Genomic DNA, 23,009 nt, shown 5'->3' on the forward strand with positions numbered 1-23,009 from the left:
AAAGAAAGTTTTTTTTTCCTATCTACATGGTCTCTGAGTTAAAATTTGAGAGAAAAATATCTCATTTATTCTGGTAATGTAAAGTTTGATGTTGTTGCAGAATAAATGGTAAAGCAGGTAGACTTAAGTGAGAGCTTTCTGCATATGATATTATCCAAAAGAAAGCTTACAAACCTCAAAAGATACTGTTCTGAGGAAAATATGGTAGAAACATTTGTTCAATGTTCACAACTAATACATTTATACCGTGTCTAAACTGCTAAATCTGAAATCCAGTAAGGTTTACAATACCTTTGCCTGGAAACACAGTTAAAGATACTGCAGAAGAGATTGTGTAAAAACTGCAGTATATTTAATTTTATTTCATTTCAAAGGCTGTTGAAAAAACAATAAAAATAGCTAATCTTTCCATGTTGACTTCGGAGATAAGGAATATCAGGCACAGAGCTGGAATACTTGCAAGGTGTAAGAGTGGACAGGTGTAAAACAGCTTCAGCTCCATTTCCTTCTGAATGTCTATACTCCTACAGTGAGAGATGCCAAAAAAAGAGAGTCCCTTTACCTCAACTGCTGTGTGCCCTTTCTGATGTGGGAAGCCTGTTAAAATTAATCAGATTAACTATTTTCAGTGCAAAGTTTGCTATCTGAAACACTGAATGTTCAAAACTTAAATGATCCATATGGAAATAACATTTTAGTTAAGAAGCAGTGATTTTAAAATGCAATAAATTTAAATATTAATTGATTATGGTATTATATATAGTTCAGCAATTAGATCATCAGTTACTAAATGTATTTGTTACCAAAATAATTAAAATGTTAATTACCAAATTCTCAGTCCGTTTTCAGCTAGAATGCCAATTCTTAGACCCCGAGCAAATATCAGCCTTCATGTGGGCTTTGTCAATACTAAATCCTGGTTGGAAAAAAAGACCCCAAACATCAAAATTGAAATGTATTTTTTCAATAGGAAAATCCAATTCTAATATATTTTCAGCACCAAAATCCAAGAAAATATTTCCTGTTTTTCAGAGGTGACTGCATTACTGAATTTCTGTTTGTTGTTTTGAAGTTTTGATTTCTCATTATTAAAACTGAATAGAATCATATCTGTCCCAAAGTGTGGACAGATATTTGTATTCAGCACATGTGGGTACGCAAACAGGAGAAATTTAGTGCATTTGTATCTTAGGAGGGCATCAGGAATTACACACCTGGCAGAGGTTTAAGAAATTTGGTGGCAGCACTACCTCCAGCATTCCTGACCACTATCACACAAGGAACCACAGCTCATTGACCCTCCCAATTCAGTCCTTTGGTGCTGTCCAGAGAAAAACACCCTCTGCTCTCAGTTTTCACCCCCTCATCTCTTTCTAGCCCTCTCTCCTTATCTCATCAATGGAAGAGGTTCTTATGCTGCTGCTTTCTCCCCTTCTCTCTTGCCATGTCAGCTTTTCTGCCCAAACATCCTAATTTTGTGCGCCTTGGTATTCTATTCTTCAGGCCTAACTCCAGTTCCTTTAAAAGTTTGCCAGTGCAAAAAGTCTTCATCTTTTCAGCCTTCTTGGCTCTGAGCTTCCTCACTACCCACAAGCTCTTGGGCATCTCCAGCTGTCTCAGTTATGCCACACCCCGAGTTCCTTCTGCTTTTGTGTCTATGGCTTGAGTGATGGTGCAGCTGGCAGTGCTAGGAGGTGCAGACTCAGGGCTGGAAGGGGAATGTGGGCACTTGGAATTAGCTCCTGAGGCAGCAACAGGCTTTAGGGTCTTCATGTTTTGATGTGTAAAGGATTGCCTGTGGATATCATTGCTGTTGTCTTCCATCTGACTTCCTTCATATCTGCTGCATGCTGCTGTCCATCATTCTTCCTCTTCCCACGTGATCAGTGGAAATGGCTGAAGTTACCTCCCAACTCCCTCCCTCTTACCTTGTTAATGGCTGTAAATCCAGTTGTGCCCCCTGCCAAGCATTAAAAGGTCTGTGAGCAAGGCTGCAGTTTTTAAAAGGCCCCTCAGGATGCTGAAAGGTAAATTAGTGTCAAGTCTGGGAATGGTAGTGGCAATTACACGTACTAGGAAACAGCCATTCCTCTGCCAAGCACCCACAGTACCACCAACATCTATAGAGAGCAGGTCGGTGTCCTTGGGCTGACAGGATGCCACTGGAGGTGCATGCCCTTCCCTCATCCTGCATGCCTCAGCCCAGCCCCTCCATGCCCTAATCTAGAGCAGAAAACAGAGAAAAAGAAATCAAAAGTCCATCTCTCTGAGAGGGCAGGATTTTGAGTGGCAGTAAAGCATAGGTGGCATTTTCTGTAATTGCTGTTCCTTTATAAACTTACTCAAGGATATATAAGTATTTCTAAAAATTTATTTCAGACCACTCAGCCCCAAAGAAAACTTTTTATCCTTAATTTTAAAGAAAAACTTTTATATCTCCACTGGAGAAAAAAAGGCTTAAATGAATTGATACTTATTTGAATATGTTACCTATTCTTGTTCCTGTGACACTTCATAGCCTCAGTCATGAGTGGGACCTCACTGCGTAAGAGAATAATGGTTTGTTCCCCTGGAACTGGAAATCTCAGTTTGTGTTTGGCAGCCCTCTTTACTCCATATTAAAATCTTTCATTTAAAGTTTGAAAAAGCTTTGAGAAACATTGGTACTACTTTTTGAAAAGCATTTTTGAGTTAAAAAAAATGAGCTGTGACTTTTCCATGTGCCCTACTTTACTGACAATTCAATTTTAGATTGAGTTAAAGCCATGAAGGTAGCTCCTAGGAGAGTATCAGCTGCAGTTTGATAATATCTGGTCTCTGGCAGAAATATCAGCTTTAAAACTTTCTACACATATGATTTTCCTATGTCCTGCCTCTTCACCCCTCCTCTACCTCCTGGCTCATTGTAAATATATACTAGCCTAGCTGTTTTTTAGGGATGGTCTGCATCCTTGGGGGGCTTTTTAAGCTAGGTGACATATCATCTGATATGATTTAGAGCCCCAGTTGCATTTTCCTTGTATGAAGGATTAGGAAATTACTGTGGTAAAGGAGTGGGGTTAAGTGACAGGAATCATAGTACCATAAAAAAACTTAGGTTGAGAGGGATCTCACAAGGTACCAGCCTCTGGCTCAAGACCAGGCTACCATCAAAGATACAGCAGGTTTCTCCTGGCTTTATCCAATCAGATTTTAGACATCTTTGAGTATAGAAAATCTTTAACCTCAGCTCTACAATCATAATGCTAATAAAGGAGGAAAATATAGAGGTTGCATGCCAGCTGTGTTATATTTTGATAATTGAACAGGTCTGTGGGCTATCACCCCTTCTGTTCCATCATAGATTTAGAAATAGTTTATGTCTCAGAGGAGTAATGGCAGCTCTGTAAGGTGCTTGCACTTTTGTTAATGAGTCTTTTTTCATAATGTGCCTGATTATTTCAGGAGACATGAGCTGAAGGGTCTGCATTATTCCCAGTCTGAAACAAACCCAGGTAACTGTTCTGTGTGTACAGTGAGGTAGTGCACTAGATAGGTACCCACGACTGCTCCTTGAAAATGTGCACATGATAAAAAGGAGTGGATTTGGGAATGTGAGCCAAACTTCTCTGTTCGTGTGTCAGTGCTTGGATTGAATTCCTAATCTGATATCCACAACAAAGAGAGCTGGAAAATCAGCTAAAGCTACTGCAGTGCTTGTATCAGTCCATTTGCTTGTACATTAATTCTTTAACCACCTGTAAATGTCTGGTGCATGAAGCAAGTGAAGGGTTTCTGTTTGTGTGACAGTGCTGCTTAATATTGACAGTTTTTTCATGCTATTGGAAGCAGCTGAAAGGCAAGCATGCCAGGCAAACCAGGCCTGACTGCAAAACAATAATTCATTCAAGTCTATTTGTCACTTAGCTGAAATTTGTGTTCCATTTAAAGAAAAATGGAAAAAAACAAATGATGAACTCAGTTCATTAGCTTCTACTCATACAGTCTTGAAGTTATCTGGCTTCACATGAAGAAAAAGAAAAAAAAAAAAAGAATGAAACAATATTTACAGGATCTTTATTTAAGTTATGAGTTAAATGTAGGTACAAACTGCTGAAGAACTTTCTGCAGGCTTCTGAAAGCCTTAAACACACTCCCAGAGAAATTGATATAAAATCTTACTTTTACCCATTGCTTGCAAAGGGAGCTAGAGTGTAATAGCTCTGCTTTTTGGTCCAAACTGGAATGGAGCAATGTTGATTCATACTAGATTTTAAAGGCATTTGGGGTGCTGGAAGGTTGACTTCAGCAGGAGCTGACTATCCTCATTTCTACATCTTGTTAGGCACGAATTGATTTCTGTGTGCCTTTTCTTTATATCTTAGGAACAGAATTCTGAGGCCTGAGTTTTTTTGCTGGGAAATGTGCCTGTCCCCAGGGACCCAGGTGGAGAGCTGCCATGCTGTCCAGGGTCCAGACCAGCTGGAGGAAGACCAGAAGCAAATAGTGACAGCACAGCAGCAGCTTGCAACTGAACTGGAAAATACTGCCATGAATGCTTCTGCCTCAATCCCTCTGCCTGACTCACTGTTGACTACATATGGTTTCTTGTTATAGTCTGATAAAAAGTTATCTTTGGTGAAAATCCTCTTTTTTCAGAATATAATTATTTTTTTGCCTTCAATTCCGTGTTAGAGCAAATATGACCTAATAATGGTTCATATTTTAGGGCACCACTTCCTAATTAAGAGAATTTCACCTGTATCTTTTGATTGAATATTTATGCAGATTTCCCAGGATTAGAAGGTGCACAGCATGGCATGGACCTTCTGGTCCCCCCAAAGTGCATGGCCTTTAGGTCACTGATACTAGCATTGCTGAGGCTCACCTCCACAGAGAGAGAGAGAGTGGCTGATTGCAAGGTGAGTGAGACATGGATCGCTTCACTTCTGCTGCATCACAGTTCACTTGGTAAAGTGATAATCCAGAAGCCTTCAGGCTGGGGGAACACACTCTGTATCCAGGAATTTAGAAGTTAAACACTGTCTTGGACTGCAGATATGTCATCTGCTAAAAATCCTGTCTTAATTTTAATTGCCTTACATATTAGTTCTGTTTTGTGTCATTGCCTTTCTTTGGCCCCTGTATTGTTGCTCTTCCTAAACATTGTATTGTATACTGGATTTTAAGAATAATAGTTTGCAAATAGGTATTTTAAGCAATTTGGTGCTATTATATCTACTGAAAATAAAACTGCCCCATCTTGCTTATATAGGGGATGTGTGAAAAAAGACACAAAACAAAAGACAGGGAAAAAAATAAAATTTAAAAAGTTAATAGGGAAACAGACTATTCATCTGATATCAAAATGAATGCATGTGAAATGGCTACTAAAAATAGCAATTTGGATTTCAAATATGTATGGACCTGGCAAAATGAGAGAAAGGTACACAGAGGAGATAAAAAGATCAGATCAGAGTGCAGTAGAAGAAGTGCAGTAGAAGAATTTCAGTCTGATTCTCATTTGCAGAATAAAGTTGTTATTTTAAGTAAAGTTAGACTAATCTTCAACAGCTGCAAGCCACTCCCTGGATTTATTTCTTTGTATTGTCTGTATTCTTGCTGTCACAGAAGAGACACCAACAGAAGCAGAAAGCAGAAAAGAGAGTGTCAGAGACTTCATAAACAGCTTTGAGAAAAATAGATCCTCTATTTAGTAGAAAATCTGTGCTTTTTCTTTAACATGAAAGAACTATAATGGTATTTTTCAGATTCTAAATTCCACAAAGTGGATTTGAAATTCTGGTGACCTTAACCTGCAATTATATGTTAAGTGAAGGGCAAGGATATTTATCAAAGTAACTTTGTGGGTTTGGTTTGTACAATGACAAGTCCATTGTGAAATATGGTGGAGTATATAATACTGAACTTATATATTTGTCTTGCAAGGAAAACAAAGTGTTCGAGCCCAGTTTCAGTGCAACTGGAGAAGGCATGCTGACACACAGTAAGGTGAGCTGGGTTCCCCTGCCTGATGTGTATAGGCAAGGTAGTACAAGAATTCAATGTTTCTTCATAATTTTGGTCTTAGCTGTCAAGGGTGACACTGACTTAGATTAGAAGGCAGGCCTGTAACTGATTGTAAAGTGCAAAGAAATTGCTTTACCCATAAATTGTTCTTCAGATTTCCTGAAATCAGTTTTCTCAACTGCATGCACAGTTTGCCTCCTCATTACCACTATTGTAATTTTGCCTTTTGCTTTAGTTTTTTTTCCCCTTATGTCTATGATTTGCTATGACATGCAGCTTGAACACGCAAGGTCTGCAAGCTAAGTTGAAAAAAATGTCTTTCTTCCATCTCATACTACTAATTTTGAGATATTTTAAGCACCAAATAGAGTCAATACTACTCTCCTCCCCTTTTATTTGTACAGGTGAAAATAATTAATAAGCTCATGTTGAAAAGAAATTACTAAAGATATTGCAGTGAAGAAGAAAGAAGGAAAACATAAGAGGACATTAACCTCAACATAGTAGCAGTAACTAGGTGTTTGTTTGGTCACCACATAAACCAATGGATCACAAAGCCTAGAGGAAGGACAGACCTTTGTGAAATATTAAATGCAGTAGAAGAACTTCAGTCTGATTCTCGTTTGCAGAATAAAGTTGTTATTTTAAATCAAGTTAGATGAATCTTCAACAGCTGTAAACCACTACCTGGATTTGTTTCTTTGTATTGTCTGTATTCCTCTTGTCACAGAAGAGACAAAAGAAAGCTATTTTAGTAAGGATTTAGGAAGAACATGCTGGGAAGAACTTTTTTCCTGTGCAGGTGACCACAGTTTGTTCAGAGAGATTGCAGTGTCTCCCTCACTGGAGAAGAACTGTCAGGACTCTATCCCAAGCCATGTGCTCTAGAATGACCCTGTTAGAGCAGGGAGGTGGGACCAGATGTACTCCCTGATAGTGTAATTTTGTGATACTTAACGTCTATGATACTAAACATCTTCAGCCATAGGAAGAAAAGTATTCCACAGGTGGGTAATTCAGATAGTTTTAGTCTGAAAAGGTATCTACTGACTCTTTACATGCTACTCTGATGTTTTGAATCTGAAGCTAATTCAGAACTGGGTTTTTTTTCTATGTAAGAACAAACCTGTTGAGCATTTGGCAAGAGATATATGGAAGTGAACATAAGCATTTTTAGGACTTATATTGTGAGGAATTGCGAGGCTGAAATGAAAATGCTATTATTCATCATGATTTTCCTGTTAACAATGTGCTGAATATTCACTTGGAAAAGAAAAATACTAATTTAAAATTCTAAGAAAACACCTTATGACATAAGGAGCCATATATCATAAATATGAAACAGGGCCTGGCCAAGGCCTAATTACTGTACAGAACAGAAATATTATTTTCAGATTTTTCAGCCATTTCTTACAAATCATATATATTTGTAGAAAGTTAGGATCTCTTCACAGTAGATCATGAGGATTCTCATGATCTTCTCATGATCTACTCTTCACAGTAACATGAGGATTAAATTCATCAGGAGTAGTATTCATATGTACATTCATTTGTATTGATTGGTACTTTTCTACTTATAGTTATCAAGTAAAAATCCCTCCAATTCCTCTTTGCAGTCATGGAGAAAGAGGATTTTTAAATGCTTGCATCTTGTTGAGTCACTGGAGAAAACCGGTTTGATTCTAACATTGCCTATAGGCTGTTAATAGTTTTCTGAAGAGCACTAAGCCCCCCTCTCTCTCTCCCTCCCCCTCCTCTTTTTGGTTATTCCTTTAAATATTATAATCCCTATATCCTGTCTATGCCTCTGTACTTCTTCAGCAGCAGCACAGGGTTTACCCTCATAGCCTCAACACTAGCTACAGAGTTCTCTAGCTAAACCAGCTGGACTTTTGGCACTTTTGCAGGGCTATGAAGATCTTAAAACCTTATGTTGCCACAATACATATTCAAGAAATAAGATCCATTATGAAATTCAAACCACCGTGGCACATATTAATAAAATTCTTCCCTGAGTTGCAAATGAATTTGCTCTCTTTGCATCTTAAAAAAAAATGCAATAAACATTGCTCAACCATAAAAAGGTGGAATGAATGCAATTAGGCCATTTAAATATCAATCATTTAGACAAACAAAACACACAAGTGCCCAAGTGTTCAGCCAGTCAATTTTATAACCACACAGAAAAGAATAAACTAGGAGTATTTTAATGGAAAAGCAAGCTAATTTGTAGTCTGCTACAACACAGCACTAAGCTTCTTGGGTATACTGTGATTAGACATGGATTGCAGTAAAATAGCTACCTAGAAGCCACAAACTCTGATGGTATTAGTGAGAAGTCTAACTTTCCCACAGCCACATATAGGAGAAACAATAGTTGTGAAGGGGGAGTGGTGTTAATACTGAAGCTTAATGGGGCAAGACATGTTCATCAGAGAAGCTGGCTTTTGGATTAGCTCCAAACCCATAAAAATCTGCCCAAGAACATTTGAAACCTGACACAGAAGATGTCTCCATATTTTAAAAATGTAGTGCAATCACTGCAAAGTTGCCTGGGCATTTTAGTATCAAGGAATAACGGTAAAGAAACAAGAAAAATGTGTTTCTTCAGAATCCCCTTGATGCCATCTGCAGCTAATGTACCAAATGCCATTCCTGAAAGCTTTGCAGCCACTTGGTGACAAAGTAGCTATCAGTGAGATAAGGCTTGTTCTGCTTGGAGCTGGTCTTGCAGTTACAATAGGGAAGTGATAAATTACAGACTTCAGTAGTCTTTCTGGACGAAAGGAAAGGTTTGAGACAGTTACAGCTGAGATTAGCACTTTGGATAAGAGAGTGACAGGAGATGAAAGAAGACCAGAAGCCTGCAAGAAAGACCACAAGATGTAAAAGAAAAGACTCTAAAATATTCTGCTCATACAAATGCAAATGATCATGGAATAATGAACTGAGCACCTGCAGAAGAAAATTAAAACAACGAAAAAAATTGCAAACTGGATAAATTAGCTGGTTTAAAATTACTTGAGTTTTTACTGCAGTCTGTGAATGAAACCTTTTGTTTACCATGAAAAGTGTAAAGGAAAAGAAGGAAGTCCAGGAATGGAGATGAATTTTTTTCCCTCTCTAAGGATCTTAAACATATTCTAAGCAAAACCCACATGCTATTAGATTTGGGAATATATCAAATATGCCTGATTTCTAGAAAGATACAGTAGCACAAATTGACTAACATGAATATTAAGGAAATAGCTTCTGAAATAGCTGTGAAGTGTTTGTAAAGATAGATGCAAGTGCTTGGCAGTGGACAGCTCTGTCTGATATAGTCTACTTGTTCATGGTAACAGTCTCAATGTCTTCACTGACATTTTGAAGAGAATCTAACTGCCTTTTCCTTACAGTGTTTCTGCTTTCAATATGAAGCTAACTTAAGCCATAAACCAGCATGTTGATTTTGAAGTTGTGGGAGGTTTCCATATGTGAAGGATTGGTCTGTAAGTTACTTTAATATAAATATTTTAAGTGCTTTGTAACATATCACAGTGTTGAGTACTCCTGGTAATATTCTCAAATGAGTGGTAATTAAACCTTTCTTTTAATGAAGCTGAGTCTATCTTCAAATAAGAATAACTTGGAGATTTACCTTGAATCTGTGGCTAGCAGACTCTTGAGGTATTTCCTAATAAAATGATCAATTTTTCTATGCAGTAATACATTGAGCTTTTGTGTGGAAAATCAGATTTTGTAGATGTGTGCTGGATGGAACAATGGAAGCTTCAGAGGCATAATCTGCCTGTGCTTCCAAGGGAGACTCTTTCTACTTTAAGGATGCCAATGGTTAAGAAGGAATGTAGCCAAAGAGAAAAACTTAGGGCCCAGCTGCTTTCCTGGCAGGACAAATGCATTAGATATTGTGCACCAACACAAACTGTGCTGGTTAAGTGTACCAACACAGCTTGCTACTTATTGATCTGTTTCGTAACAGAAAGTTAATCATCGCTTGGGAGGTTTTGGGGATATGTGCATTTGTGAGAAGCTTGCTGTATTTTTTCAGATCCCCAGGAATGGAAGAAAAAGCTGCCATTGAAAAATATGACTTAATTCTCCCTGTTCCAGAGAAGACCTGGTAAATATGACAGTCTACATTCAAAACACATTGGCAAAGAAAAAGACTCCCCCAGTTCTCATCACTTGGTGAGTGGAAGAGTTAGAAATAGGTCATGATTTTTGGAAATTGGGATTTGACAGTATCATTGAAGGTAAGATGCACAGTACATTTGCTGAGTGGAGAAATACCATTCCATTGAGGAGAATCTCGGGCTTTGAGACGAGGTCTTTTACATCAGTCTCAAAAGCAGTCTGTGGCTGGAGAAATTTCAGGGATTTTGAGTTCTAGTCACATGCCTTAACCACAAAACTTTAAGTGTGTGGTCCTATGGCATCTCATCCCCTTGATTCACTGCTTTTTTATCTGCTAAACTGGACAGCTGAAGATATTGAAAACTTTATTAATGTTAACAACATGTTTTCAAAGGAAGACTGTGACCTTCCAGTCGAATTACAGTTGTGAAAATCTCTTCTCCAGATTATTGCATTTAATTTGGTCAGTGTGTGTTCAAACATAACTTGGTCAATATTCTGTGTGAAGCTCTTGGAGATCCCATTTGTAATTGTTTCTTTGCTTACTTTGGTACCTCACAGCTACACAGAGTTATTTTCCTTTAACAAGATAATCTGGTTAATGGTAATTTAGTAAGTAATCATGAACATGGCTGGGTCTGGGTTGAATAGTCAAGCAGTCCTTTGAGTCAAGGTTTGGAAAAAGAAAGGTTTTGATTTTTTTTACTAATCTTGTGGACTTCTGCTTGATTTACAAATGGATGTAAATGCCAGAAGAATATGAAGAATATGAAGAAATGCAAGAATAAAGAATAATCACTGGCACTTGCTCAGTGACCATCTTGAAAAAATATTGATTGAATTATTGATTCCTTATTGACCTGCCAACAATAGCTTTTCAATTTAGTTCTGCACAGACAAAAAAAAAAATTGGTTACCTCATGATGAGAAGACTACAGATCTCAGACATTAAGCCATAGGCTCGGCTTCAGGATGTTTATCATAGTCTCTGGTTGTTCCTACACTGTTCCAGTAAAGAAATAACCTGTTCTGCCAGCTTCCTGAGTGGTGATTTCAATGATAGAGACATTCATAGGATTACCTTCTCAAATTTTTTTATTTTATTCATACTTTGTCCATCTCTCAGCCTGTCAATGTCATTTTTTTTCCACCTGAAATGTGTCTCCTCTTTCTAAAGCTTCTTTGAACAATAATTTGTAGATAATGTCTTTAAACTCTAAATCCAACTTCTTGGGAAGTTTTAGCAAGGTCTAGAAGACATAAGTGCAAATGGGAAAAAATATAGGATTCCAGGAAGCTTTACATCATTTAGTGGTATTTTGGGACCTAAGCATTCCTGTTAAAAATACAATCTATTTCTTGGATATTCATGTCAGGATTAGTATTGAACTCAGAATTGATGGGAGTTGTTCAGTGCACATGAGTCTGTAAGGTTATAAAATCAGAATGCTTGATTACAAAGAAATAAAAAATGCCCTTACATGAAAAGGATTTTGTTTACAGGCAGTGAAAAATGTAATGTTTCCTTTAGCTCTGCACAGATTGTTGAGCATTTATCAGGCTTGCCTCCATGCTTATTTATACTGAGACTTTGCAGCAGCAACTATTTAATTTATAGCAAAACATAATAGGAATGGCAGAAGAAACTTTGGAAAACAAAAGTAACTCTGTGTGTTTTTGTATATCACCTCAATTAGCTACAACCCTTATAAAACAGCACTGCATTTCTCCTTCTTTTCTGCAACGAGGATGCTCTGGACTTTCTTCTCATGTTGCTTCTGCACAAGATGATTTAAAGTTTATTGACTTATTTGTGTAATTTCATGCTGGGAATAGACTTTATATCAGTGTTTGGGAATGTGTTTGGTAATTATGAAAATATTCTTCCCCCATTGCTTCCTTGCTTGAATATGTAACACCATTAGAGGCTGTAAAACAGAGGGCTGTGCTAGACAGCAAAAGACAGGTTTATGGAAAGGGGACAGCACCAGATACCAGCTGTGAAGGCTCCCTTGTATCTGTCTTCTGCTCCAACTATAAAACTAACTGCTTTTTCCAAGGGTGAGAAGTAATTCACAGTCCTTACAATAGGCTCATTTCTACTGACTCAAGAGTTTTCTTATAAAATTTCTAAAAGAAATGTCTACCTCACTGGGTAACACGAGTTTTCCTAATCAGTATTTTGTGATACAAATAGGTGGATGTTCAGATATTCTTCTATATCCAGAAAGAAATTTCCCAGTTAATGAATCACAGAACAAGTAATTCAACAAGATAATTAGCCAGGTAATAATTACATTAATTTAAGTAAAATAGGGCATAGTAGCTTCAGTTAAACTGCAATTCACTTGCACAAACCAATTCCTGCACTGAGGAAAGAGCCAATATTTGCATTTGAACTCGCTGGATAAAGGGTTGGTTTATAATTACACTATTTAAAATATGCAGATCAGACTACAGAAGATTCTGCATTGAAACTCAATGAGAAGAAATGAAAATTCCATGTCTGAATATACAGTCTGACCATAGGATTACCAATAAGTTTCTCTGTATGACAAAAATAGATCTTGATCACTTTAAAGCCTTGAATAATCTAAAGCATTACTCCAACAGAAGGGCTAGCCAACAAATCATCACTCATCTCAAAAAGATGTGGAGCACTCTTAGCCTCTTAACACTACTGAGAAATGTCATTAGCTGAGAGCTTTTCACTTTGAAAGTCAGAGGTAAAGCCCTTACTTTATTCATGTGCACCCTTCAGCTCTTACGTGACAGACTGAGCACGAAGCATCTGAAGTTGATAGGTTCTGACCCTGGTAGGATGGAGACTAAGCTAACACCACTGAGCTAATCTGGAGAGCTACAGCCAAGCTGATGAGAGCCGTGACAAGAGCATTGTGTTACCACTGTGAATAACTGAACAACTAATTTTCTTCCACAGCCGCAACAAAAGAGTGCTTAACGTAAAATTGCCCAGGGATGAATTGGCAACATCCCCAAAAAGCAAATGCTTATGGGTCAGATTCCTGTATGCATAGCTCCACATAAGTGCTAGGCCTGTCCTTTGGAATCTCATCTTCCCAAAGAAACAGCAGCATAGTCTTTAACACTTCTGTATTATGTTTTGCATTCAGAGCTTAAAAATTCCCACAGAGTAAGATGTGATCAGGAAAGGCTTATCTGCACCGTGCCTGGTTTGATACCTGCTGGCTTGCTAATTATCAAGGAACTGAATGCCCATTTGGACTCCTTGTTATTTACTTTAAATGCAATACATTCAACATTATCTGGTATCTCCTGTGCCTACTCAAAAACCCATTAGTTGCAGCCATTTCACTTTTTTTTACCATCTGTTAATACTGCAAGACTTTTGTCCTAAGGCCTGTACTTTTGGCATCACAGGCAAGATAATAGTGATACCTGTTACTGTACTTCCCCAGCACATACCCCCCAGCTGACTACACAAGGCATAGAAAGGCCTCTTTTTAGTTGTGTGGGTGTTTGTTTGGCTCATATCCCTTATGCTATAACTTTCTGTGTCTGTCACAAGCTGGAACTTTCTTGAAAAACTTCAGGGGAAATTTTCAAGCTGTGTGCAAGAGCAAAACTAGGAAAATTGTATTATTTTGCTCATGTTAAAAAACCTCCTGCTCCATGTTAAAAAAACCTCCTGTGCCTTTTTCCATGAGTTGCTCTAGTTCACCTAGCCTTTGGAGAAGAACTTAAAAGCTGGAGATGCAAAGGTCTTTGTTGTGTAAGAGAGCAGGGACTTCAGCTGAACCACATAAGTCTCAAATTTGCAATTTGCACATCTTATGTAGAGACCTGCTAGAACCTTGCAGTCAAACCACTTTGTGCTTTGGGTATCCTCTTGTCACATTTTCTCTGCTGCACCTGGCTGAACCTGGACCAGATCCTAGAGATATTTTCTGTGAGTTGCCAAAGACCCCCTTTCCAGGATCAGAGGTCTGGGAGTGTCCCCTTCTGTCGATGAGTTTTGTTCCAGTTATTTCAGGTAACACGTTCATATAAGTTCCTTTACAAACCATTATTAATGTTCTTAAAAACAACTTAAAGCCAGGATTTTTTGGGTCTCTAATGCTGCTATTTGCAGCAAGCACCTCTTATGGGTAAAATTCTCCTTTTTTTACCAACCTTAATTAGATTCATTGTTGGTTTATTCCCCTCCGCCTTTTATTTTTTGGATGTGGTTTTTTTGGGTTTTTTTGGGGTTTTTTTGTTATATATGAAGTATGCTTCAGTGTAAATCTCTTTTTGCACCTTTTTTTTTCCATGTTATAGACTCTCCATGTACTTTTTGTCTGAATAGCTCCTGTGCATCATTCTGAGCCCAAATCTATATTTTCTGCACACAGGTATGACTTCAGAAAGGAGGAAGACTTCAGATAGTCTGTCTGTGTCAGATAGTATTCAGCATTTTTCTTAGGACTTGAATGATGGAAAAAGAAGTACACATATTAAGCAGAAATTTGACAGTAGGAAAAAAAGAAGGTTCTTTAATACATTATCCAAGGAGATAATGTGCCATCTTGACTCTAGAAGATCTCAAAAGAATTTTTGTTTTTAATAGATGTCAGTTGGGAATAATGTATCCCAGGTCTGAATAGATTTGGGAGATGTGGGGTTGACATGAGTTTCAGATAGCCATTGCTAGTCAATTAACAGTAATGTCTTTTTTCTATTCCTAAAAGAATATCCTTCCTCCTAGTGTTAGGTGTCTTCATCTGATCCCTTTTATTCAATTATTGCCATTATTTCAGATTATTTCTTCATATCCTTAGCTTACTGAATGATATACAGATCCTTTTATGTCTCCCAATTTTGTGTGACCAGAAACTGTATTAGCACACTCCCTGCTTTTACATTGAGATGACCAAGAAAAAGATTAAATAAGATCAAACCGAGACAAACAATCAAGAAACTCTGCTATATTGAAATATATCTAGAATGAGCACATGGTCTGTTTTTTGTCCTTTGTTGTTTTTTTTTTCTTAGTATGTTCCTTCTAACAGCATTACAGTTTTTGTACAAGAGCTACATTTTCTTCCATATAAGTGATAATTTCCCATGTGGTGCTGTACTTTGCTGTAATCCAAACAGACTGACAAGCTTCTTTCCCCTTGTGTAGAAAAGCAGTTATTTTATTAAGTGAAAGTGTCAGGATAGTCTTACCAGATCTATTTGGTAAATCTACGTAATACTCTGCCTTCAGCATTTTGATTTTCTGCCTTTTCTTTTCAAAGTTAATCTTTCCTCTGAAATCTGTATGGGTTTCTGCACCACTGAAGTAAGCATAACAAATCCCTCCTCGTGCATCTTTTAACTATCCCCTGTAACTGTAGGGGTTTCTATATGATGGCTCTCTACTACTGATGCCAGCTTTTTGTGTACATCAAGTCAAATTAGGCAACCTATTGTTTCATTTGGTATCCTTTTCAGAACCCTGGTAATGATGAACCTCCTCCATATGAAAGCTTTAGCCTCTAAGTTTTCCTTCCATCTTGGATGCAGAAATCTCATTTTATTTTGTCATTACTGCTAGGCAGTCTTTCTGTGTTATATTGATTTGGGTCTCTCCATATCTGCTCCACAGCTGCCAAGCTTTTTCTTCCTCTTCCCCTCCCTTCTTCTTTTCTGTATGGCTGACAAGTCTTTTATTTATATTTTTTAAATCTAATTTGTAATGTGCATGTCAGTCTAAATTTTGTACCCTTTCATACTATTGTCTGTGCAATCTTAGGTCTGTCTTTGCTGATCAGTGTTTTTTCCTTCATTCTTTGTCAGCCCTTCATTTTTCCTTATTTTACTTGATGTTTTGCATATAGTGATGTTTTGCTCATCTTTTTTTTATGTTTTTATAATGTTCTCATTAATTACTGCTATGAAATCTGAAAAAGTAGTGCCATCTGATAAAAAGGCATTTGTATTAGAAGATGATATACAGTGTACTATGGATTTCTCAAAGTACCTTTAAAAGGTGCACTAACAAAGCTGAAATGCTGCATTTTTACATGTCATTGCAGAAGAGAAAAATATTTTAAAGTTTCTCACCTACTGCCACTTTACTTTTGAATACACCTCTCCAATTCATTTAAAAAGTGAATATTTTATTTTTCAAAATTATATAGAAGGGCATGAAGTTTTGTTCAAAGGAAAGAAGAAAGAGGCAGAAATATTCCAAATTAATTTTTCATCTACTCCCTTGCAGTCAGAAAATCTCACTTAAAAGTCTGTGTTGATTTTCTATTTCCTCTACAGATGAGCACTGTGGCTGTAAGAGGACACATGACTCCTTAATGCTTATTGTGGATATCTGGCAACATACAAGGCTCTAAATGTCTATTGGTATTTTAAAGGTTTGTACTGCTTTATCAGCAAGGCTCTGTGTTGTAATATGGCTGTGTTTTGTCAGCTAAATGGTGAGCCAGAAAATTCCAGAATTTTCTGGCTGTTTCAGAGCCAGAATGGCCATTTCAGAGTATTGGTAGTGGACAGGCCAATACTAAACAATTAGTTAAAGATGCTAATTGAAATGCTCTCCACTGGCAAGAAATGAATCTTGGGCTTAAAAAATACAAAGTACTTTGAAAATGTGGAATGGTATAAGGTTGTCAGAAATAAAAGCTGGAAACAAGTGTATTTCCCTATCAGGTAATGTGCTGTTTAAGATCTAAGTCTTTATAAACTGCTAAATCTAAATGAAAAAGTGTTTGAAGATGCTTAAAATTAGCAGTATTTCAAAACTATTTTTTTCAAAATATAGCAACTCATAAATAAAATCAAATTACTATTACATATTAAACTATGATCATGTTTATAAACATGGAGGGTAACACTATTTCAGCTTAACCAAAACTTTTTTTCTGTTTTCAGTACACTGCTTAATTGCTTAATTAAGGCTTCTATTAGTATTTTAGAAAGACAGATAAATTCACTAAGTGCTTGTATATTTCAGTATAAAATTAAAAATTACATTTAGTTTCTTTTGAATTGTTTTTGTTGTTTGTTTGATAAATGCAACAAAACTATGGCCACAGTTTGGGAAGGATTTCAGGTTTGTCTTCAGATTGACTTCACTGTTTTGTAAATATGTACTTGAAAGTCAGCTTATGCAAAATGTTTTGTTAATAGATGGCTGAGAGAAGGTTGATATTGTGAATTAATCATCAAAGGGAGCATCTTATGATTCTGTGCCAGTGTTCACTATTGCAGTACCTGCTCACCTTCTTCACCCAACTGATGGCAGGCCTGAAGGCTCACATTTAACATTTTCCTTTCAGGAATGAAGCTCTCGAGGTCATGGGCACTGGATGTTTATTCTAAAAATGTGAGTAACGTAGTTTTATTGTTGCTGATGTTGATTTATCTTTATTGGCTGGATGGCTAGAGTTTTTCTGTAGGAAGAGTGTTACTGCTATGAGTATCATTGTTCAGAGAAGAGGACATAGAACAAGCACCTTCTCTACTTAATTGTGCAGCTCTTTCCAAGTCACTGGCTCTTTCTTATTCCTTGGTCACTTCAGGTGCAAAAGTGAATCAAATCAAATTCTTTTCAATAAGTGAGTGTATTAAAGTTAAGCCATCATGGATAAATGGAAAAAAATAGAAAGGAGTATGTGAGTGCTGCATTATTTAATGTGGATTCATTTCTGGGGCATGACTTTCAGAAGACTCTTGAGGCTTCAGTGCTGTTTAGATAGGTTTTGAGTGCTGTATAAAACCATGTATTTCATCTTCTCATTCCTCAGGAAACCATAGGGTCATACTGGAATGTCACAAAAGCCATTTATTTCTTATTTATCAGTGCATATATTCTTGTATTGAATTACTTGTACTTTTATTTCATTTCACAACTCAGTTTCTGACATTCAGACTAATCATGATGGCTCTCAGTGACTATTTCCTCCTGCAAAATTCTTTGAGCTTTCCTATCCCATGAGGCAAACAGAAGTTGCAGCAATTTCCATTCAGGAATAATATTACCTGTAATTTTCTAAAATGCTGTTTTAACATAGCCAAATTTCTGGGTGACTAACTGTGAAATTACTGCTTTTTTTATAAATGCTTAATTTCAGCCCATAATGGAAAACCATTATACAGTGCCCAAAGGCTGATATGGTAAGTGGCTTTCAGAGCTTTTCATTTGATAACAATTTTTGTTGAATTAGTTATAGGATATATAAAGAAATAGTAAAAAGTTTGCTCCAGTCTGCCAGAAACTTTGCTTATGCATCAGAAAATCCTTCATTCCAGTTGGCAGATGATGTCTAGCCTAAACTGCCAACTGAATAAACAAATTTTGCCAGACAGTTAAATTGCTGATTGCTTATCTGAAAGATTATTCGGCCTTTGTATCTTACTACTTGCTAAGTGACACAGAAACAAATATCAATGTGGAAAATTGTCCTATTTTTAAACATGGAATGAATATTTTAGGATGGTGGGCTTGCTCAGTGAGAAAACATACTTCAGGATGGGAGAGAGATGTCAGCACTTAAGGGACAAAGGATTCCATTATTTTGCTTCTCTTTCCTGTAGCTGTCTGGTTTTATGCCTACCAAGGTCCTGAGCAACCTAGAGCTAGAACTCCCACTTCCTCAAATGTTTTGTATGCCTTTATTTTGAAGACTATTAGAAGCCAATATCCTTGCTTTACTCAAGGCTAAGCTGTATTTCTGTGCCAAAGCATCCTTGTAAGGTCTGAGTGAATTGATGGACTGAGCCAACTCTAAAAACACTGGCAGGTTGAATCCTGAATTAGGAACAAAAAGGTAATAAATTGTTTATGTAAAACCATGTTCCTAGAAGAAGAACATTCCTCTTCTGACTTAGCTTACCTTAGCATGCTTACCTGCGTTGAGTTCAGAAAAAGGTGGAATTTTCTTGCAAGATAACTTGTTTCTATTAAAATATCAATTGCAAAATCCTGCTGACAGTATGTGCTGTCAGTACATGCTAATGTCTTCAGGAACTCAGTATTACATTCATGGCATTTTAAAACCTGCTTCAATACATTAGGCTGAACAGTGTTAGCAGAAACAAGTATGGATTACATTTCTAAAAAATATATCAATACAAAATGCTGAAACTTGTTACTGTGTGGTGAGCCAAATTATGGTTCCTCCAAGGTCAGTGGGTAATTCTTATCAATTGCTTGGAGGAATTCTCCAGACATCGTTAATGTTAAGACTTTCCTTTCACTACACCAGTATTACAAATCCTTAATTTTATGTTAATTTACCAAAACACATCACTCAAAATTAAAATTTAGAAGTCGGACTTTTTAGGTCCATCAACATTCATTACTTTAAATGAGTGTCTAAACATTGACTTATTGATACAGCTAATTCCTCCACCCCAGTATCAAGGGTTCACAGAGTACACGTGTTCTGCCTTCTGATAATGTACCTTGGCCCATGGCTGGAATCAAACTCAGTTCACATCCAAACTGCTTGAATCTAAGCACCAAGAAAACAGCAGCTATGTGGTGAGAAATTGGATAAGAGAGGTGACAAAGCTTTGATTCCTGGTTGCCACCAGCAAGAATTGAAGCAAGCCTTAATCTGCTTGAATCAAGCCTCTCACTGTGCCTCCAGCATTGCTCCCATGGGGCATGAAATGTCATCACACTGGGAAGGCTCTTCCTGCCCCAGTGTGAAACCTGTAGGCTGAGAGCATTAGTTATGGACATTTTCTGGAGGGAAGCATTGTCATATGGTATGCAGGTCAAGTCTTCTGTCACACTTCAATCCTCCCATAACACCAAGGGCATTTAAATATAGGACTTTTTTTCTCATGCTAGTCTTGAATTTTTTTCATACTTAGTTACTTAGAAGTCAGTTGAGACCAGAAGTTCTTCAGGGCTTCAGGAGGTGATAAAGACCCTAACAATACCACAACAATATACTTTTTAGAGGGAAACACTATTTTGTTTTTTTTCCATTGAGTTCTGGCCCTGAAATGCAGGAATGTTTTCTAAAGACCGTAAATATGTGAAAAACCTCCATACTTCTAAAATGAACCCAAAACTCTGTTGCAATAGTTAAACCTAAATAAGCTTTTTTTTTTTTCTTTTATCCTGAGTCCTGGTCCCATCCAGGTTAAAACAGATATATTTACCAGAAGTGTGTGAATATAGGTTCAGTACTTTTTTACATCATGTGTTCTGCCTCAAACAGTAACTAATTCAGCAAGTCCTGCTGTACAGTACTGCAAGATCACTGGAATCTCTTCTGGCCTTGTGATGAATGAATGAATGTATGGTTTCATGCCAGGAATAAGCTATTAATTTGGACTACTTCTCTGAACATACTTTGTGTCTTTACCTGACAAAAAGAGTGAAAATGTCTCTTTACTCTGAAGACCAGGAAAACACGGTCAGGATTGTAGAGTAGTAATCAATGTGGATGTATATTACACTGTCACCTTGGCAGGCTATATCAAATTCATTGAAGATGTTTAAAAGTATTCCCAAATATTCCCCTAATAATTTATGAAAATTACTTCCTTGGAAAGTGCTGCTTTAAGCAGGGAAAGAAACCTACACCATTGGAAGCTCAATGCTATGAAAACAGCATCAATTTTCTTGATGAATTCATAGTTCAGAAGCAATTTGGTGTGAGTCTTCAATTCTAACAGTACATGTGACTTTGGCTAGATGCCTGGATATAGGCAGTGAGTAAACAGAAAGTGGTGGAAATTATCTCGATCTCTTATGTTCTGTGTGCTAAGACAAATAATAGAAACACTTAAATATAGCTGCCAAAGCTATCTGTAATAAAAGTACAAGACAAAAAAAAAAATCTGACAAAAAAACCCAAAAAACAAAACAGCAGTCCCTGAATTGAAGAATCATTGATCATTGTGGGCTGCAGTAAATCTGCTGGTATTAAAGTTTCCTGGAATGGGAAGCCAAGGATTAAAACAAATAACTCTACGGATTGTTAGGCCTTCTTTCTTTGAAGGGCTTGCCATATAGAAGGATTAAGAAAGGTCTTTAGATGTACACAAAATTTGTATTTGTCTCAATATCAAATGCACATGAAAAGACATTGGACATATATGAAGAGAGATAGGAGAGCAAGTTAGATCCTTGTAACCATTTTTCTTCACCTTATTATCTAAGTAGTCTTGAGTTGGCTGTCAGGTAAAAAAACCTGCTAAAAAGATAATGCAGATATACAGTAGCTGGCGCACAGGGAGACATGAAAACAAATATTAGAAAGTGTGCAAAAAGCCTCCTTAAAAGCTTTTCTATCTCCTGAGGTTTTAAGAAGACAATCAATTCAAATGCTTCTCCAGTCTGTAAACATAGGAGAAAATAGGGGAAAAAATGCATTTTGGTATTGTACATCATGTTAGTGTCTTTTAAAAGGCTGATGGCAAATTTCACAGATTTTTACAACAGTGCCTGTGGTTTTCTGTGAGACTGAATTTAGGATTTTTAAAAATGCTTTTGGTTTTCTTTTGTTTTTGTTTTTAAGGAAAGAAAGGACAAAGGCTGTGTTCACTAATGTTCTACATTTTCTCTTTAAATGCTGTACAAAATGTTGGTTTAATTTCTGTATCTAGTCTCATCAGGGAAATGCATTTCTTAAATAAACATTCTTGTTTTCTTACCTCAGAGGACCTGACCTTTTTAGGGTAACAGCAGTTTTATGTTATTGTAATTTTCTAGCTTTGAATGAAATCATTGCTTCCTTGCTTTGGACAGATTGTCAGGGTTTGTTTTATAGTCCATAATATCACTTTTCCCCTGTGTGACTTCAATGAATTTCCCCTCACAAAGCAGCATATACGTCTATAGCTCTTCATATGCATTTCAAATGAAGACACCATGGAAATGGGTCAGCATGTACTAGGAGAGAGGGGATATAATGCCACAGAGAGTTCAACTCTGCTTATTACAATAGAAATCTGCATCTGTAGGAAGTAGGTCCACACATTTTTTTGACAAGTGAAGGCTGCTTTAGGAATCTTTGACCAGAATACGTGTGAGAAATACGCAAATAACAATTGTGAGTTTTCTGTTCATCCAGCAAGGGTTGCCAAAAGCTACATCAATATGGGTTTTCATAGTCTATCCTGCAAAGCCTCAAGCTTAACTTTATGATGTTGAAAATCTTTAAAAATCTTTGAAAAATTTCTTGGAAACCTTTAATTTATATCAAGGAGTACTTAACATACAAGGCTTGCAACCCTTACAATAATTTACCCTTCTCCCCACTTGAATGAATCTATGCAATTTTCTTTAATTCCTGCTATAACCTCAGTAGACAAACTCATTGATCTTTCCCTCTAAAGGGATCCTGCTAGCTTAGAGTTCATAAAACTTGAGAAACACAGATTGCTTCAAATTATGTGCTTATTAACATTAATTATTAACAGTCATTTTGCGGTGATACAGTGCAGTCTACCAGTTCCATTCAATACATCTGGAGTGAATAATTAGCCTGCATGAGTTTTTATTAACTTTAATAGCAATGTTTTCCTCTCTTATTTCTTTGTAGGTTTTTAATTCATTGGTGTCTCCTTCTGCCTAGAATTTCTACTTCACACACTCCAATTCATATATCTGTAAAGAAATGCTGCATCCACTTCATGTTATTGCAAAGGGTATATGATTCTTCAGTCTCTATTTTTCTGTTGATTTATCTAATTGTGATATCTGATTGAACCTTTCTTCTTGTGTATTCATTTTTTCTTAAAAACGTCTTGCAGGGGCCTTTTTGCTATACATTATATTTGAACTTCCAAACATAGCACATTATGTTCACTGGCTCTTTTACCCACAACAGTATTCCTGCTGGCAAAGAAATGTGCTGACAGAGGTGCAATTTGTC

The 23,009-nt window shown here is 36.9% G+C and overlaps 1 long non-coding RNA gene across 1 annotated transcript; it reads left to right on the top strand.

Annotated features, from left to right (window-relative positions):
• The first annotated feature begins 4,790 nt into the window (after window positions 1-4,790).
• LOC139589434 (uncharacterized) lies at window positions 4,791-22,718 on the top strand. Its single transcript, XR_011679020.1, has 7 exons — window positions 4,791-4,901; window positions 5,929-5,991; window positions 9,408-9,500; window positions 10,061-10,200; window positions 16,426-16,523; window positions 17,448-17,494; window positions 22,677-22,718. It is a non-coding gene; the product is annotated as an uncharacterized lncRNA (long non-coding RNA).
• The last annotated feature ends 291 nt before the right edge of the window (window positions 22,719-23,009 follow it).

The sequence above is a fragment of the Agelaius tricolor genome, unplaced genomic scaffold (genome assembly GCF_023055355.1).
Source record: "Agelaius tricolor isolate 1412-34295 unplaced genomic scaffold, bAgeTri1.0.p SCAF_1, whole genome shotgun sequence".
NCBI lineage: Eukaryota > Metazoa > Chordata > Aves > Passeriformes > Icteridae > Agelaius > Agelaius tricolor.